The sequence below is a fragment of the Rhipicephalus sanguineus genome, chromosome 1 (genome assembly GCF_013339695.2).
Source record: "Rhipicephalus sanguineus isolate Rsan-2018 chromosome 1, BIME_Rsan_1.4, whole genome shotgun sequence".
Taxonomy (NCBI): domain Eukaryota; kingdom Metazoa; phylum Arthropoda; class Arachnida; order Ixodida; family Ixodidae; genus Rhipicephalus; species Rhipicephalus sanguineus.
In genome coordinates this window covers 156,796,582-156,817,123 of record NC_051176.1, presented here as the reverse complement: position 1 = coordinate 156,817,123, position 20,542 = coordinate 156,796,582, and the positions used below count along the sequence as shown (strand labels likewise).

General features: G+C 48.2%; 1 protein-coding gene across 2 annotated transcripts in view; it reads right to left on the bottom strand.

Annotated features, from left to right (window-relative positions):
• LOC119400835 (uncharacterized) overlaps positions 1 to 20,542 on the bottom strand; it is a 210,695-nt gene that overhangs the window by 93,460 nt on the left and 96,693 nt on the right. The gene's annotated exons all lie outside the window — the stretch shown is intronic.

Sequence of the window (20,542 nt, the reverse complement as noted above, 5' to 3'; positions counted from 1 at the left end):
AAAAGTGTTAGCGTCTCCAAGAAGTAGACGCCGATCAGCTGGTGTTTTATTGAATATCATTCCGACATGTGCTCCTATATAACAGAATACGCCAAGAATATTCGCGTTCACATCATCGATTTGGGGCCTACTGGTGCCTTACAATGCCAACCCTTTGCGGCAAGGCAGTTTTGCGTCGCCGACTGAACGCCTGCGAAACCACCTCAGCGCGTAAGCAGCGGTAGCGTACCCACGGTCGAATGTAGCACATTTCCCGGAATAGCATTTTTTTTTGTCTCGTAAGAAAATTGCCACACACTCGAACACCTGTTAAATTTCCTAGCAGGCAGGGGTGGATACAGGGTTTTTCCAAAGGGGGATCAGCTTTTGGGAGGACCTGATGTGCTCTTCTTCTTGGAGTATAAATTAAACAAAAAAAAGTGAGGGGTGAGGGGTGGTCAGGACATGCGGGCCACCCTTCTGAACCTGGCAGCGATACCACAAGAAATGCTTGAAAAATACGCATAGTGAAGCAATACGGGCGCAAAGCATCCCACCAAACGCTACCTTGTTAAACTCCACAATCGAAAACAAACTACAAACAACACGCTCCAGCACAATCGGTCCGTTCGCTTAGAATCAATGACGCGCACGAGCTACCTGTCGAACATGTAATTGTTATCGCAATGTAATAAACAAGGTAATGTCAACAGCAGCGCAAGCATGCGAGAGTAGCCGCGATGCAGCTTTGAAGCTCGCACACGAAGCGGGTTTGTCTGTGCCTTCAAGCACACGGCGCGAGAACTGTCTCGTCCCGGCATGACATGAAAGAGTGTTCTCCGATGAGTGCCGATGCTGTCACATGCCACATATATTAAGAACGGCCAACGTAAACACGGCGTTAGTCGTAAGCAGTAGCCGGAGCAACGGAACGATCTGCTGATTCTCGTCGGCCGTAAGGAAATCTAATGACATGTAGGTTTGTTTCCTGCAAACCTTTTTTCAGCATCGCAATTTCCTCAATCTGAGCAACACGGCACACGAAAATACATTGGCATTACCGCTCCTATCAGCCGCCACACGTTGATACGCACGCTCCATGTGTGCACATGCGGAGCGCGCTTAGCCTTCAACATGGCGGAAATGCGCGCGGCGGCCGCTAGATGGCCGCAGATTTTGCATAAGGTATATGCCCGCTTTCTATTCATTGCTCCTCTCTCTAAATTAAAACAAGTGGGGCTGCATCTTAACTGAACTCCAGCTGTTGCGAATCGCAATGCATAGAGTGAAGAAATATACGTGGAAGACTGCACCGCATTTCTTCGAGGCGTCGACAAAGTGTCCGCTAATTATTTTTTTTCTTTGGTGTTCACGGAAAACGTCCATACTGACACATAAACAAGGGCGCCAGCAGCAGGTGGGAAACTGGGATCGAATTGCGTGGGAGGCGAAAGCACGCCAGTTACATGCGTTCGCATTTGCATTCGTTGGCGCCCTTCGAGTCTAAAGTGGCTCGATTTGCATCTAGTTGCGGGCAACAAGCGAGAGACGGAAAATATATACGGCACGCCGACGCTAAAAATTCACAATGGCACAAGTACCGCGCGATGCGGCGCAACTGCCGATGCTCTGTGCTCGAGTTTCTTTTTTCTTTTTGTTTTTGCCCTTGGAGTGGGCGCCTTATCCACGTCGAGGTAACAAGCTTATTGACAAAGACTGGAGCGCGCGCCCCGGTGTCCATTTGACGGCTTCCCCGTGGGGGAATGTCACTTTCGGCTGGGCTTATTTCGTCCCTTCGGCTTTTCCACAGCGGGACACCCTCCAGACAATAGGGCGTGCTCGACGCAGCGGCCATTGCCGGCAAAGCAGCTGCCTCCCTTTTCGACATCAGACGTCGTGCCTCAGTCACGCCCACGCTCCCCCTCCTCCACGTCGTTCGTTGGTTTCTCTGGCGACGCAAAATCGCCGTCATCGCTATGGGGACAAATGGCCAAAGGGGGTATCGGGCATCGTTATAGCTGCCCAACGATCTAATGGACTGCGGCGGGGTGCCCGGATGGCGCCTTTTCCTTCTAACCTGCACCTACTCCTTCCATTCATTCGCAAAAAAAAAAAAAAGACAGATCAGTTTATGAATATTTTACATTAATCTTTAAGAAGTTCTGCAAAAATTTTCCGTGGTCGAACGCGGTTAAACCAAGTTTGTTTGCTTTGGGAAAGGACGAGACCATTGTACTGCAGACATTTAACTGTATGGCGTGTCTTGGCTTAGGCAAGGACGAAGAAATGTCTATACGCTTCGACTACACGCCGCGACAAGCGAGCCAACGTGCTCCACTACAAGACAACACACAGACGCTGCTCAGCGCCCTCGGCACTCAATACAGGCTGGAACGCGCGGTGAACTTGGATGCAGCGAGCGGCTCTTGCGGTGGAGGCACGAAGAACTCACCTTGTACAGTTCACTTTCGCGAACGCGCCGCGCTAGTGTATCGCTCTAGTCTGAGACTCTATTCTGAGCTTCAAGGTCAGACTCATGCAGGGAGACGTGCCGGGAGGAGTGGAGCTATCGCTCTAAAAGAACGAAATGTCGCTTCTCGGGGCTCGTGCGGAAGAAGTTGCGAGGAAGACAGAAGCGAGAAGAAGACCATCGTAGTGCATCACATTAAGTAGCGTTAGCAGATTGGGGCAAAAGATGAACTTAAGCAAAATACGTGGACTAGAAAGACAACGGTGAACTCCGCCTCCATTCCTCTCTCTGAAAGTGGATGGCCAGCAAAGCTTTTACACAAGCAGCACTACCACAGTTGACGTTACGCAGGCGCCATCATCCCAAATGACGTTCCGCCCCCAACACCACAAGTGCGTATGCATAGCCTCCGAGATTGCGCGCCGGCGGGTTTTTCTCCGGCCGTCCCTATCGCACGGAAAGAGTGTTATTTCAGAGGTAGGCGTGGACCGCTCCTCCTCCGCACCGCGGCGCTCGCTACTGAGGGTCGGAAAGGCTGCCGCGCTGTTCGCGCGGCTTGCGTGAGGCGAGGAAAATATGGTTTTACGCTTTTTTATAACCTCCCACAGATTTGGAAACTTTAGGTCAATGTGCACGAGAGGCAAAGTGCGGGATGGGGTCTATTTCTTCTGAAATGCGATTTTTTTTTTGCTGCAGATATGCGCCTCCTATATTAGAGCGCTTAGAAGTGCGATGCCTCTGCAAGAGGTCCGCATGTGCTGGAAACGCACTACGAAGTTTGCGGGCGGCATTGTGTGGGGGTGCTGGCGAAGGTGATAAAAAAAGTGAACGATTATTGGGCTGGGCGCGATGACGCTCGGGGGTCGCGCTCGCCCTGACGCTGAAAGATCAGTCGCAGCCGGGCCTTCGTAAAGTAAAGCTGTTTTCTTGTCGCCTCCGTGTTCTCTCTGAGGGCTCCGCCCAACTACTGGTCCTGAGCCCACAATAGATATGCTCATCATTTTGTAAGCTAAATTTAAGGCCGGTGACGAAAGCAGGCAGTTCCCAAGCAGTATCGCAAAAAGCAGGTATCGGTGCTTGCTTCCTTTGTGCATTTCCCTTTCGGTGCAACATTCTTTGTCTCAAGATATAGCGAAATGAAAACACATGTACAGGTGCGCTCAACGCCTGCGATGCAACCACACAAGGTAACCGCGCGAACGCCGCAGCATGAGCGCGTTACAAAGAAATAAGTTCGAGCGCACGCTGGAGCGCTAACCGAGCCGGCCAAGCTCGGCACTCGGCATTATCACTTGGCCTGCTTTCTCCTCGCGATGTCGCCGGCGCCGCCGGGTCTGGCGCTAAAGCTGCGCTCGCGTAGCGCACAATGCTTCGCACTCGCCCGCGAGGCTTCCCCAGTTTCCCTTTCCAACTACCTCCTGTCGCACCGCAGAAGCAAGAGACAGGAAGGAGGGTGGAGGCGGTCGCCATACGTCTAGACTGAACGTCGCCGGTGCTGTGACGGCTCCGGACAGGCTACAGGCGCGTTTTATTCATATATGGTCGTCCATTTGCATTGCTAGTTTTACTGTGTTTGGTAGATACGTTGGTCGTTGTAAAAACGAACATCGAAATCTTTAGCATTTTCTGACAGAATGCAACACGCGTTTAAAGTTTGGTGTACCTGACGTAAAACACTGGGCGTTACATAGCAGTCAAAATTCGCGCTTTTTTTTTTTCAGTTGTCCTCCTGGATGAGTACTTAGTTTTCCTTCAGAAGGACGCCGTTCCGTTGCATGTGCGACCCTTTGGATGCAGTCGAGAGTACAGTAAACCTAGATGATATTGATATTACCATTCTGCCACCAAAACATAAGCAAAATAGAGACGACGAAAAAGGAGACGATGACAACTCAGGCACTTTCACTGCGAACGACGTGTAGTAAATGTAAGTCGGCTAATCAAAGCCTGCAACAATATTCCGGTAAAATTACTTATGATCCTACTTCAATGGCATGACCAGGGCACTCAGGTATCTTCAGCGTTACTCCCTAGAGCGTAACCATGCTTGGGTTGGCCATCTAATAAATATCTGTACGCGATCAAATAGTAAAACGATGTGTCACGATAGGAGGACAATGATTCACCGACGAAATTTAGCCCAGTTTCCACCCATACACGTCTCGAGAAAGGAAGGATGCTAGAACACGCCTATATTTCTCAAATAGAGGTATTTCGCGCCGAGATGAAACGGACTGTAATAAAAAAACGTAATACTACCATGAGACGAATTGATACGTCCTTACAATGATCTATAGCAGGAAAATTGAGCAGTTTGCGTGCTTTCGTTCATTAATTGGGCCAAACTAAATGCAGTAACAGAAAAAAAAATAATTGCCTTCAGTGCATTCAGAACATCCGGCCGCTGACCCTACCTTGCACGCGAAAAAGTGCCAACGTGCACGCTGGTATGCCGTGCGCTCTGCTTTCTGCCGCGGTCTCCGCTGCCGCCGGAAATCTCACGAAACGCGCCCTCTCGCTGTAGTCGGGCGCGCTAGGCTCCGAACGTTTTTTTTGCTGGGGAGCGCGGCGATTGGCACGGCCGGAGAGAAACCCGCCGGCGCGCAATCTGGAGGCCATGGCTTATGTAAGACTTTTATAGACTGTAAAAATTAGCATTCCATTGCGTGTAGCGAATGCCCCCAGATCCCGCGCCGGGGTATGAGCCACCCCGGTATGCGGGTATGCACCGTGGGGTATTATTTTTATTGTTGCGATAGCAATTATATGGACAGTCTCGGCTGGTTCTTGCCGTCACCGTCGCCGCCGTCATGCATCGTATATGTATAGGTATGTATATATATATAAAAGTCCCAAAGAAAAATAATTCAGAAAAATGCTTCCGAAGCGCGGAATCGAACCAGCAACCTCTCACTCCGCAGCGCGTGGCGCTAGCCATTACGCCACAAAGAGCTTGATGTGCGCGCCTCCGTGCCTCCGACGAAGGCACGGAGGCGCGCACATGAAGGCTCCCTAAACGGGCACATTTAAAAGTCGTCGGCCAGCTCGCTCGCTTCTTCAAATATTTGCGCAGGGAGAACCTTGCCCTTCCGCTGTTTGCTCGCGCGGTATACTCGCGGACAACTTTTCTTGGCAATGAAGGGAAAGCTACGGGGCGCAGCATCTGCACATGTACTGCTACGCGAAGTAGTCCGGTTTGGCGCGCGTCTCGTAACGCCGTGGAAAGTGATGGCTAGCGTTGCATTTCGACGCAAACGCTGCTTAGCGTCTAGAGTACGGGTAAAAGGCGCGACTTTTTCACGCACGCAAAAACGCAAAGAGACAACGTATAAAGTAAAATAAATACATATATCTCGCTTGTGAGCGCTGCGTTCCGTCTCAAAAAGCTACATGTAGAAAATGAAGGAGTATTTTATATATGTCACACAGAAAATACGGACGCAATTGTGGGACTACATTCATTAGCGGTAGGATACGTGCATTGTGGGTCTGTTGCCTTCGCTTCATTGCCAAGAAAAGTTGTCCGCAGTATAGTTGCTGCCGGGGGGCAGATATTTATGCAGCGTAGCAGCGCGTCCATCACGAGCCGCTTTTCTTGCTATCGCATTCATTGCTTCGCCCTTGCGGCGAAACTGACTTTTTCTCAGTACTATTAATAATAATTATTATTAGGGGCGCGGTCACGTCAACCCATTCGTCAACTTCACCAGCGCCCGGTCGAGCTCCATCTGGGTGGCCAATGTCGCTTGTTACAGCGAAGCTGTGTACCTCTCGTTGGTTGGAAAATTTCGTGGCGTAAGCACAGAAAGCCAGGTTAAAGGGCCCCTAAACCACCGACAGATGCGCGCGCTCGCGTGCTCCTCTGCTAACAGATGCGCGCGCTCATGGGCGCCACTTCTCCTCTCCTTCTCCTCTCCTGTTCACATCTTTATTACCCCCTCCCCATTCCCTTACAGGCTCGGAGCCATGTTCCCAACTAGGGCTGCAGAAGTTGCGCCTTTTCCTCTCCCCAGCCTCTCCTCCTTCTTCTCCTTGCGTTTTCCCCTCGGACGCTGAGGAAGGGCATTCGGAGAGGTGGACAGACGAGCCGACGAACGCTGTAGGCTCGTGCGCAACTGCAACGCCACAACTAAATTTCGACCTCTGAGTGGTTTAGGGGCCCTTTAACAAGTGAAGGCAAAGATCATATCTTTCTTTCTTCGCCATCGGGTATACGGTGTAGAGCTCGGTATTCGTTTCAATAAAGAAAACCACAAAACAAACATCAAAACCGCATGATGGATGATAAGGCGCCTGTGAACAATGGGAACACCCTCCCTCGCGTTCCCGGGAAAGATTAGGTTGCAGCCGCTTTGAACTTTACACGAGGGCTTCGAATGATATCAAACGGTCCTTCCTTCTTCCCGCGTGTGTTTCCCACTTTCATATATAAAAGGAACACCCGTCAAGCAACTCATTCAGTTTATTCTAAGACTGCCATGAGTAGACCACGGAAATTAAAGTCATCAGAACAACAGCGTGAATACAATGCTAGACGAAAGAAACAAATTCATCTTGATGAAAATGATCGCGGAACCAATCACGGTCTACCACAACGACCACAAAGCGATTGTCACGACCATTACTCTGAAGTAACCATTCTTGCACGGTCGTTCAAAGTTCATATTTTGTTATTAGTCGGAGCTTTAAAGAACAAAAAAAAAACTGGGAGACGCTATGACGCTATCACGTAGATGCAACCGAGGGAACGAACTCGGTTGCGTCGCACTATATACGTGGATTACACGATCACGTGCCGCATAAGCACAGATAGCTTGTTACAAAATTCCCGCAAAGCGGACAGACATTCAATTGTCGTTTGTAACAAAGTTCGTAGAAACAAAGCTGTTGCGTTTGTAAGTGTAGATTTCAACACTGTGTTAGAGTATTCTATACCATTGGAAGGGTAGCAATGAGAAACAAAGAAAGGACAGCAGAGTATAAGGATACCTTTCAACATTTTTTTTTTCCATAAACGGAAGTTCCCTAGGGAGTTGCGTCATACACGGAAGCAACAGCGACTTTTTCGGCACCCCCTTCTCCGTTTACCCCTTTTTTATCAATCGGTATGTTGGCTTGTTTTCTCGAAAAAGAGATGCGGGCCTGTTTGGCTTAAACAAGGAACTTTTTCCTTCTAAGTACTTTTAAGCTCCGCTCTTCTCGTCCGGGGAATTGCGCATTCGAATGACGTCAACACCCTTGGCAACCGAAAAGCTTTAGGCAAACGTGCCGAGTGGAGATAAGACGAAAATGAGTGCATATTTCGGTCCTTGATGAAGAGTAAAGAGTTATTTCTGCGAAAAGCGTGCGAAGGATTTCTGCCGCCTTGCATTTCCCTTCGCGCTGCTCATATTCCGCGGGGCAGAAATAACCGTGGGCGCGCGAAATGCGCCGCGGGGGTCCCCCATCGGAGACTGCCTCTCTCTGTGTTTCGGTCCGGCTGCACGCTGACGTCAAACGGCGAGCGACCTTCCGAAGCTGAGGCCAGTGCGGGCGCCCCCATTGGTGAAGCCGCAATCTAGCCGCTCCTGTACAAAGAGGCGGCTGTTTGGCAAGTATCGACCCACACTGCGCGCGCACACACTGAAAGTTCGAGCTTACTCATTTTTCTCTCTCTTTCTTTAAATCCTTCTGACATCTCTTGTGGGGGAAAAGGGGGGGCGGGGGAAGGGTGATGGTCGGAGAGCAGCAGATGTTTTTTTTCTTTCTGCTCTTAATTGGAACGGAACGGATTAGCGTACGCGGAAACGAAATGCAAGATGGAGAAGCGACGTGAGGGAGCGGGAGAAGGCGGGAGCTTTCGCTTTGCCAAACACTCATTTCGCCTGAGCGTGCTTCGCAGCACATAATCATGCGAACTGCGAATTTAATGTTTCGCTGCCGCTGCCTCTCGTTCCTCCTCGTGGCCCGTCGTTTTCTCGCTCTCTTTCTCTGCATTTAGTTTTTTTTTTCTTCTTTCGTACCTACTTAGCTTTAGTCATTCTCCCTAGTGCGAATTCATCTCCCCTGAACATTCAGGCTACTTTCAAACCATTTGTTCACTCACCGAATGAGATAAAAGCCGGACCTGCTTTGAAGCTCAGAGGATGAATGCTGGGGCGAACTTTCGAGCGCAGAAAAAGGACCCGCTTTGGTCCCACTTACAAGCTCGGGTTTCTTTCAGTGGCTGCTCGACAGCTGTGGTTAGTGTTTAGTTGCAGCTACGCCTTTGGAAGGTTTCTTCCAACTTATTTTCTCTTTTGAACGTGGCAATTTCGAGTTTGTAAAAGCCGGCTTCAGACGAATCCAGTATAAGTTAGTCTTCGCTGCACACCGTCAGGCAGACGGCGCACCTATTCAAAGAGGTAATGCGTAGAAAGGAACCGAGAGAAAGAGAAAAAAAAAGAAAAATTAAGACAAGTAACGTCGGAAGAAGCACTTGAGACGGCCGGCTTTAACAAAGACTACAAACAGCTCGCTAGTTGAGTTGGTCGTCCACACTGGATTTCATACTTTCTAATTAATCTGACAGCTGCGGAGTCTGCTTCTGGATATGTCCTAGTTCAAAAGCAACAACTGAACTCCTTGTTTTCAGTAACGTAAAATACAAAATGAATTAATGACTTCACCTACACCAATCGTATTGCACGAGGCTTGCGTGTACTTCTGTGAACTCAAGCACAAACCCAACAATGTATATGCGAGAACACTTATAGAAACAAGCTTTCGGAGAATCCGTAGTCCCGTAGTAAGAAGTGGTACTACGGAAACACGGGTTGACGCCACCGTTTTCTTTCTTTCTTTCTTTCTTTCTTTCTTTCTTTCTTTCTTTCTTTCTTTCTTTCTTTCTTTCTTTCTTTCTTTCTTTCTTTCTTTCTTTCTTTCTTTCTTTCTTTCTTTCTTTCTTTCTTTCTTTTTTTTCTTTCTCTCTTTCTTTCTTTCTTTCTTTCTTTCTTTCTTTCTTGTTGTTGACAGCGATGATCGTCGATGCACGTGATTAGCCATTCGCTATATAAAAAATGGTGCTAATGACGGCGCATATTTGTTGGAGTGAGAGTACTTATCTAAAGGTAGCACTTGGTGCTTGACAGTATTAATCTTGTAAGTTAACTGAGCCGCTAACTATTCCATCTATAGCAGTGGTATAGGCAAGCAGCATGTGCGACACACCTGGAAATGTGCGAGCTGTGCGTTAAACGCGCCACGGAAGTTATGCGTCTCGAAGAACCGCAACAGTTCGCGTTGGGTGACGAACGTCAGCCTGTGCAACTACCAAAGAAATGAATATGTCACTCTGCTTCCGGGATTGGCATACCCTGCTACGACACTGACCGCAGGATTGGTGCACCGAGTACATACTGAACTCGGTGCACCGTACTGAACTGGCACTATACTTGGTGAGACTGAATAGGCAGGCGCTCAAAACCGGAATCACCGCGAAAGCGCATGTAGAGAGGTTTGAAATAGTGTTCTTGATCATGTGCATTTCTTGCACTGAGATTATTCAAGCACCGTTTGTTGCTTACTGTGTAGTTGCACATAGAACAACGCGACTAGTGCATGTGTGGTACAGTTAAGATATACACAAGAACAGTGGCCCTTCCGTGATCGTAGCGCCTGGATTTTCGCCGTCACTACCCCAGTGAGTGTGCGGAGGACAGCGTCATCTGTTGGTTCTGAATGAAACGGAGAGGCTGTCCTGTGGGTGCGGATGACGGAGCGCGTCCAATAAGAAGCGGCGAAGGCTTCTGCTCGATAAGCGGCGAATACTCGGTTTGTTGTCCACTGAATTATATTCGCGTTAAGAAGAATGGTAATGTGCCAAGTAAGAAACAGAATGAAAAAATCTTGCGTGTTCTCGGAGGAGTTACCGGCATTCATGCAAGATGAGACCGTTTTACACAAATCACAGCTTGCTACTCAAAGACTCATTGCAGGAGATTAGCAAACAATCGAAGCGTGGTCCCGAATCGCCGGCTGCTTTTCTCATTCACATCGGAACTGGCGTCAGTGCACTTCGCGCTGCTCGCGCACTGCACTCAGAGCTGCGCCTGGAGCAAGCGTTGCGTGGACTCCGTCGCAAGCCGCAGAAAAAAAAATGGCGGCAAACAAAGCTTGGAAGGCGGCAGCGGTCTCGACGGCAGCCATTTATTCTGGGCAATTGCTAACGGATGGTGCGCCCGCTTCGTTCGCCGAACGCGTTCGGCGGTGGAGCTGTGGGAGCGCTGAGCGCTTCCGTAGACGCAGGAGAAAGCCCGTAATTTATCTCGCAATAAATTACCGCCGCCGCTTGACGGCCGCCTCCGATCTGGCTCGAGATGCGGTGAGCAAGCTGGCCGGCGGAATGCAGCTCGGTGAAGATGCAAAGTGCGCGGCCTCCAAGATACGTGTGCACAAAGCTAGGAAATTTATATACCACCTCGCACATTCTTTCGCGAGACCTCGAGGCCACACAGAGGCGGTGTGAATCGGCGACATCAGCAGCTGCGAAAACAACAACAACAACAACGGGAACACTCCGGAGCTATTAACAGAAGCGCTGCCGTAGTGAGGTGGTATCGCCAAAATACCCGAGTGGTTAGAAAAACGGGAGAGCAAGGAAGATCGATGTTCTCCGCTCTGGCCACCGCACGTATTCAGTGTATTTCAAGAATCAACACTTCTTTCTCTTGCGGATCCAGCGGCGTTTCCATGGAAATGAGCCGTTAGGGCACAGCGTGTGCTTGCAAGAAGGGTGCAGTTTCTTTCGTGGTCGCCGCAAGCACATCAGCGAGATTGTCGGCCCCGCCGTCCGTGTCGGCGAGGGGGTCGGGCGCGGGGTGCCATATATCTCCGTCTGCTCCGCTGCCTCATAGTGCCCTGTCAGCGAAATCGACACGTTAGGGACGCGTGCGCGCTTTCCCGCTAACGCTCACCTGACGGCACAGTATGAACTAAGTGATTACGGAAATGCGAGATATGTTCTGCATGTTTCCTATTTCTTTGTACGCTACCACCATGATGGCGCCGCGTTCGTAGTCATTCCTACAAATGCGTTTGAAATCTTTACTTTTCTGCATAGGATATTATTTTTCTTTTCATAATTTTTCAATCACCGCATCTGAAGGAGCAGGCCGTGTCTGTATAGCACGGTCGGCATCTTCAGTTTTCACGCTCTCTTTCTCCGTGACTACCTGGCTTGCCCTAACAAGCTCAGTTGTTCGAGCCTCATTGCCTTCATTTATTTTAGAACATAAGAAAAACTGTTGGCTCGCTGTCTTGCATTATGTCGCATCTACCACTTCTCACAGTTGCTCTTCTATAGTGTATCGCTTCTGTGAACCCAGAAGATGACGACGCAGTGTCTGGTGATTGGAAGTGGCGGGAAGGAACTCGACGCAGTGCAATGAAGAACGAAGGCTACTGCGGGTGTTTTTCAGAACGCATACATTTCTGCCTCATTGTGACCGGGCTTCACCGACTAAAACTGCTGCACGTGTTGTGGCTCGGTGCAAGCCGCGCCTTAACGTACGAAATATCCTTTAACGGTTTTGTTTGAATCAGAATGCGTGCATGACGTGAACAGCGGAGTACATTTTGGAACGCACGCGACCACCAACGATTGTGCTGGAATGAACGATGACTCAAGCATAAGCTGACGCGCTAGATCTGTCGATCTGCTATTCGTCGACCGGTGATGCCACTCGCCCCTATCTCTGCACTGCGAGTGTTTTTTGCTCGGCACAGGTTCGCTCAATATAGAGTGTAATCTTTAGGTTTGTCTGCTGGTTCCTTAATCATCACAACTATATGTGACGATATAAGTTATGGTGCAAGCGCTTTCGGTAGGGCAATGCGCCTTTTCTTTTTGAATGCACGTAGGCCTTTGCTAAATGTCGGCGCCTCTTAAGGGCACTCGACAAGTGCGTGGCACTGCGCATCTGCTGCTGAGGCTGCAATTGCGAATCCCGCATGTAGCGGCTGCATAACCACGGTGGTTGAGCGTGGTTAGATTTGGTAGTCAGAATGTGTCGCTGGTTCGCATTCAGTCTGCTTTCTGAGAGGTAAGGTCCACTTACTGAATTACGCCTGCCAGAATAAAAAATAAAAGAAAAAAAGCTACCGCTGCTGTCACTTTCACAACGTCTCTGTTTGTACGCGGGAAACGGCAATGTTTTCGAGGAACCATGAGGCTTTGCTGCAGAAAAAAATATAGAACGAAGGAAATTTGTTGCTCTGGTATATGGTATTACCTGTAATGCGTATTGGGTTAAATAAACGTCGCTAGCTGAACATATTGAAATGGTGCAGTACGCTAATCAATAATTGGAACGCCATATTAGGCTATATTGTAATAACTCATTCCCGTATTTCAGAAAATAGTTCTTCTTACGGAAGCGTCTTCCCTTGTTGGCTGGCATTCGGGTAATTTAAAACTCTTCAAATGAAATCAAGTTTTATTGAACATCACACGGACGTCTACAGGCACAACACAAACAGCCTAAGGAAATGCTTCTCTAGATTCTTGCTCTGATATGATAGCGATCACCAAGGTTATGTCTCGACGACAGAAGCCACGATCACTTGCGGACGGCTTTGACGTAAACGTTCTGAAAACAACCGGTGCTGAGTCAACCATGAATCCCTCATCCAGCCAACGACACGAAACCACAACTTAATTTATTAGGTACTTATATGCTAAGTCAAGTCAACCGAAGGTACTGAAAATCGCTCATCTAAAACAACAGATAATCTTTGAGTTAATTATGTGCAGTTTATAGCCCTTATTATTTTGGTAATTGTTCTTGTTGCTTGGAGACGACGACGAAGTGTGCCTCTTGCACAGCGCTTTGTTTACCGGGTGACAGTATTTGCCGATTTTTCATGTTTCGCACGTAGCCAACGGTATTTTATTTGACTACACTGGAAGTAGAGTCGCCTTCGCACCCTCCAGGCATGCCGCCGTCGTCGGCGGGCCCCTCGAGGAAAGGGACAGCGAACTCGGCGACGCCGACAGTGAGTCTACCGAACTGTATTCGGCGAGCAGTGACGATTCCGACGATGACTTCACGCCTGTTTACAGTCGTAAACCAAAACGAAGATCTTTGGGTGCTTCACCACCTTCAACCGCATCTACTGTGAAGCGGAAAGTGGCTTCAACAAACTACACCGTCTTATTTGTGCCAATTACGCCATGGGACAAACAGACACCTGAATCGGCAGACCATCTCGAGAAAACTAGAGTCTCTGGCGCCAAACGAAATCAAGGATGTTCGAGTCAACCCCCGCAAGAATGTCTTGGCCATCGACGTTATACACCATACATTTCTGCTTGGTCTGACCAGGGTCACAGACTTCGACGGTATCAGGGTCTGAGCTCACATTCCACTTAAAAGACATGGTGGTAGGTGTAACATACGATGTCGACATCTCCATTCCTCGTGGTGACCTTCCAATGCTCATCAAGGCAGTTAGTGACCAAAGCGACATCATCCAAGTCTCACGTCTGGGTAACCCATGTTGCATAAAGGTTGTCTTCAAAGGGGACACATTGCCATCCCACGTAAAGGTGGTGCACTTTCGTCACGTGGTCCGTTCATTTACACCAAGACCACTCCAGTGCCATAAATGTCAACAAATGGGTCATGTGAGCGGAGTTTGCAGGAGCGTGGTGAGTTGCCCCCGCTGTGCAGAACCGCACAATGCGGAATCCTGCCGAGCAACCGTCCTGAAATGTCCCAACTGCCATGGAACGCACGAAGCGTCATCAAGAGACTGCCCATTAGTGAAACAAGAATGGAGTGTATTGAAACAGATGGTATAGATGGCTCAACGCACAAAGAGGCTGCTGACATTGTGAGAAATAGACAACGGCGTTTGCGTCGGCGACGAAGGTCTAGGGCTACTGCTGCCCAATCTGGACGGATACCGCAATGTGATACTCCGACAGACCGTCAGACTTCTTCTGAGCAACAGCTACTACCCCTGCCACAAACACCACCGCCCAATACATCACAGTCGGGGAGCCGAACGGATGTGGAGGCTTTGAAAGCCGCGGCGGGTGTTGCCTTGTCCTCACTACCACCACTGCGCACTCATAAAGAGCCGGTGCAAAATGTCCCGCAATGTACATGATTGTCCACAGATGATATCCACGACGAAAACCTACAAGTCTTCGCTGTGTTGAGGTCTCTCATGACCACGATGTGCACTCTCCTCAAGGGGATGACAACTTCATCAGCTCAATGCGCACTGCAAGTTCTGGATTCCTTGGAGCCAGTTCTTGCAAGCCTTTTTTAACATCTCGGATTCCGGTCTACTTTGAGACAACCGCAGAGGAACCGGTCTCAAACATTTCTTGGCTGTGACTGTCTAAGTGTGCGCGATGAACGCTGACATGTGTGTGCGCGTATCACTTGTTCTCTCTTTCCTCCTCCCTTCCTCCTATTCTTTTTCTCCCCTTCCCCCGTGTAGGGTAGCATACCGGGTACAACCTGGTTAACCTCCCCGCCTTTCCTTTACCTCTCTCTCTCTCTTGTTGCTTATCTTACGCAAGAGTAGTCGTTCATTCGCGTCTGGTTGAGCGCTGGGCACTCACAATGGCGGTCAACGCGACAATGAGATGATTACTCAGGCGATGACCGATTGCAGAAGGCACATATAGGGCAGATATGTGTGAGCCTTGGTTAAAAAAACCAAAGCAGGTCAAATTTATTTCACGCGCGGGAGAGGCGTTTGCGAACTTATCGTATAAAATAATATCCTATGACTCATGCCACAAATGTTTTTTATGTATTCGCATGTAACCTCAGGAGATTTCTTTTTGTAAGTTTATAATTTGATTGTCTTATGTTGACTAACTTGTCACAAAGGCACGTGGTACTTGATGCGCCCGATCGAAGTGGCGACCGGTCCGCGCGTGTGCGACCAGACAACCCCACAGTATTGTCATCATCATCGTCATCATACCTGCCGACTGTGCGAAGTCCGGTGTCCAGCGGTCTCCAGTCTCCAGCACCGCGTACGAAAGCATACCCAACACCACTAGCAATGTTTATGCAAGTCCACTGTTCCGCATTCATGCGCAACAACAGACAAGAGGTGTTAGTGCATTTCGATGACAGCAGTCTTCTTCACTCGGTGTTCTTACTGTAAAGGGTGCACCACAATTTACGCGGCTGTACTGCGGCAAAGCTGAATCACGTACATCACGGCTGACTAGATCATTCTGTGACTTAACTGGTTGTGATTATTGAACCTTAAGAACTGTGACAATTTTTAAACTCCCTTTTAAAAGGCAGAAAATCAGGTAAACTTATTTGGGTGTTTTCTTAACACTTAAATGTGAAGTGATTTCGAGTCGCCATTAGTATGCAAAGATTTTATTATTATTATTATTATTATTATTATTATTATTATTATTATTATTATTATTATTATTATTATTATTATTATTATTATTATTAGTTGTAGTAGTAGTAGTAGTAGTAGTAGTAGTAGTAGTATACATCAGAAGAATATGCAGTTATGGACAGACGCCTTAAAAAGCAGAGAGTACAATTGAAGTGGGCCCTTCGCTTTTCTATTCTGTGAGAAGATTGGAAGCAAAGAGGAAAGCAAGGAGAAGGATGACGCGTCCTAGAGACTGCAATAAGGAAACGAAAGCCTAATGACTGCGCAAAGGCATGGGAAAAAAAAACACGCAGAAGAGAGAAACAGCAAAAGAGTGGAGACGGAAACCACGCATATTAGGGTGAAACTAACCAGATGCCCCAATTGAATGGAATGGAATGGAAAAAACTTTATTCAGGTCCGCCGGAGCGTAAACTAGCGCGTAGTGGGCCGCTTCCACGTCGGGACAGATAGGCCTAGCCTCTCCACCACGTCGTGGGCCCAATTGAAGCATTTAATTTAATGAAAAAGGGGAGTGTCCTCCGAAGGAAGAAGGCGGAAAAAGGAGAGACTGTTCGTTCGATAGGCGGAGAATCCTGGAGGCCAGTCACATTAATGGGGTTTGCATGCTTAATTTTCTGGCGTTCTGCGCGACCACGCGTGGTCGGTGACAGAAATTAAAAGTGCGCGAGTTTGGATCACCAGAAAGATTAATACCCGGACATCTAGTGTCTGCAGCGGGCGAAGCATTACGAGACAACACTGCGCTAGTCGTATATACTCGCGCACAGCAGGCTGCGTATTTTTTGCCGTCCGAGCGCCGCGCATACTTTTCACGTCACTAGTATAGTAACTACGTTTTGGTTAGTTGTGTGGACACCGTAAACATTGAAAGTGCATTGTGTTGCCAAGCAAATGATGTTTTCCGGCTAAGCTTATCCTTTATCCACATTTCCGTGACGCGAAATACTGGGCTTTGCTATGCAGAGGTGCAGAGACCAACAGGGCATAGAGAGTCTTTGCACAGTCGAGAGGCGCGAGGGCACTGCGTTATCTGTTTGGACACGTGTTTAGTTATTTGAAAAGCAAAATATCAAAAGAATTCAATATAACAGTGCGCGTTGTCCAAAGGCAAGTTCTTCCTGACAGTAATTCTGAGAGCATTATGTTCTGATGCACTTACTGACTATCGGCGTTTTCTGCAATAAAGGGCTCTTCTGAAAGTTAATTTGGGGATGACCGCGCCGTCAAGCGGTTTTTATATCCGCATTTTCTTTATTGCACACACATTGATAGCTTTGCGTTAACTAGTCTGGCATTGTACTTCTACACGGCTCAGTGCCACCGAGTCAACGTATTCGCGCCACAGCGCGACCGGCTGCGGCGCAGCCACGACGCCGTCATCCAGTGACTAAGTGACTTATGTGGCCCCGTCGTCCAAATACACCATATCGAGCAGCCGGCTTTTCAAACTGTCAGAGCTACAGAGAAATACTTCACTCTGGATAAGTCGACATCGCTGTTTGCCTTAGATAGCCATTCAGTGAAATCTAACAGCGTCAATCGTCATAAAAAAAAAAAGAAACTCTGTTCCAGGTGTCTTACGAAGAAAGCGAATGTTGACTGTGCGTGCTTCGCGACCGTAACGTCGCCTTTACTATGCTCCCCCGCCTTATTTATTTTTTTTTGTTTGTGCGAGACTTCCACTCCCGTCGAGCGAAGCGATGCCGGGACAGCAGACAGAGGTGACATTTCCTGATGCATGAAAATAAAAAGAAGTCACTTCGCTCAGTTCGAAAGCCACGCTTCCTTATGAAACGTACGTTTTGTGCAGGCAGTTCGTAAGAGGATTCCGAATCGAAAAGGAAGTGGGTGCCCTCTACCCACATCGCACCTTCTGTTTTCTTTCTTTATTCAATTTTCCGTGTTTTTTCCCAGCGAAATGCGTTCAGTAGATTTGGGCCCTGCACTTTGGCACGGACGCTATGCAAAATTCACGGCACGTTTATAGCTTCAAAGTCTCTATGGTGTCTGAGTACGCAAGCATTTTGCGTAGTTTGGAACTAAGCCATGAAAATTTCTCCAGTGCATAACGTTAGCGCTGAATATCCAGAAATAAAGTCATTTCGTAGCACTTGGTGCTTTGTGTCTGCATATCAAAGACGCTTATATCCGTTAGATTAAAAAAAACGTATGTTCGTCATAACTTACCATACAATGAACAGCGCACCGGCTATACTCGGGCACATAAAATATGAATGCTTCGTATGAGAGTGGCTTACAATTTTTTGCAGAGCAACACTTATTTGACTTCGTTTAGAGTAGCTACGTGAATCATGCAGGCGCAAGTGGGAAAGCGGCGCAATTCCTGGAGTGGTGTGCACTCCAAACAAGTAAAATATTCAGCGGTTCTATGTGCTTCAGGCTTCCGCAGGTTTCTCCAACTTCGGAGCGCTCCGCCTGCTGGAGGAAAATGATAGCTGTGCGTGAGAACGACGGTAGCCGGAATATGTATCTTGCAACTCTCTGCCATTTATAAGGCGTAAGGCGAAATAACAAGAGACCTAGAGAGTGCACAGCAGCACATGTATGCGGGGAAAGTGCGGTTAGAAGCTGGAAACTCTTGTCAATATGGCACACACGCATTTGTAGATATTTGCTGTGTAGTTAGCTGGCAATCATTTCGCCCAATAAGACATATCTAGCGCAGTTGGTGTATACCTTGTGTTCCGCATGTTTACAAGGGAAGCTTGCCGGCGTATGAGAGCTCGCTATTCTGCAAAAATTATTGAGCATTTTCGACAGAAAAAATATGTCGTGTACAACCGCACAAGCACTCGGGCTGTCCGAGTTGCGAAGCAACTGACCGGCTTATTCACCCTCGCATATTGCGTAACCAAAAGCAGGAGATTGCCTCATAGGACTCTCCGCTATAGACAATATCAATGTTTGTAACGTGCCAGAATATATCACACTCGAAATCATGCGACGTCATATGCTATGAAATATTATGTCTGTCATGGTGGTCGTCTTCTAATTCAGGTCATCGCTGGGTCTTTTGTTTTTTGAAAGAAACAGCAGTTGGTCGACGGGTATGCGTATTCTATTGGTATTTCCTTCCTGAGCCGAGGGGAACCCTGTTTACTTCCCTGCTATATGAAGTGATTACGTCAACGACTGAGGTCTGAAACAACGACTGCCGCTTCAGCAGCAAAGCCAGGAGTCTGTCATTACCCGTAACGGAGTCCACAAAAGCTTCGTCATCAACAACCTTCGGAGGAGAGAAACAGCTATCTAAAAACGTAACCGGCGAAAATGAACTAAGCTTGCAGCGAAGAGCGATGGGTGGCCGCCCGTAATAGCCCCTTATGGGGTCGCGCATGCGTATGTTTGCAGGGCTCTTGATTCTTCTATTATTATTTTCCTCCCTGGCTCCTGCTTTCATACGTTTCCAGTACCCTGCCAGACTTTGCCTTATTAGGTTCCCTATCTTTCTTTTTACGAAGGACACACAGGCGTCGACCATCTGCGGCTGTGAGCAGAGACATTCCAGCTATGCAGCTGCAAGGTCAGCCCATTGGCGATCATGATCGTGCGGCATATTCGAGCGAATTAGGGACGCTTCAAAATACCGTCGCCTTCTGGCATAACCATAAACCAGCATTTTTGGATAAATCTGAAGTAAAATCACTTTCAAGCATTGATATAGTTCCGTTAATTCAGTTTTAGCCGTAGAAAAAGTCTGTATTCCTTTGACGATGTGACAGATGGGAAAGAGTGCACAACTCGCTCACTCAGCTTGCTTTCACCGGGGACACGGCAATTTTCTCAAGAAAATTATATCCGCTCAGCCCACGGCGTGGTGCTCGCTACAGTAACGTCTCTGGCGGACTGCTAAGTTCCTTCACAGACGTCGCCATTTTTAGGGTCTCTGTGTAAGGCAGAACCTCCCGCAAATTACCAGACGGGAATGTCGTGCAATAGCGCAGCGGTAAGCGCGCCCGGCTTTCAAGTCCACATTGATGCACGGCAGATTGAACTCAAATCCCAGTAACAATGGCCAGCGAAGTTTTGCTGTACGCGGTGGAGCACCTTACACAGGTCCGTACGCAACAGTGTTACAACATCATGGTTGCTATAAGTATCTGTAATGAAATAGTTGATTATCATGCACTCGAGCAGGAATTCCTATGATTACTCGCGCCCCACGAGAGCGTTGTTTGTCGTCGTCACGCTTTTCGACAGCCTACCGTTTGCCGTGTAACCTCAGAGTTTGGGCTTGTTGATCCTGCATAATTTCAAGCCAAACATTGCGACTTCTCAAGACGGCGATAAAAAAAAATTAAATCCCAGTCGTTTTCGTTCGTTTTTCCACCGTTTCAAGAAGTCGCGTTGTTTCTCTTGAATTATGCTTACCATGACCACGAATTACTGACAGGTGTGCGGACCTTCGCCCGGGCTCTTTCACGGTTACTCGGGCATGGTTTATTAATTTGATTATGCGGAACCAAGAGACACTCATTAGCATCTCTTGCGTCAAAATACCGTGCTATATAAGCCGTTTTACCGCGTCTTGATTGTCTTAAGCTCAAGAGTGCGGCTGAGATTCAAGAGGCGCGTCCTGATGAAGACGGCCGTCGCAGTTGTAAGCGTAAAAGGAAAAGACGCAAAAGCACAGCCGATATCCGATTTTGTGTTGTTGTC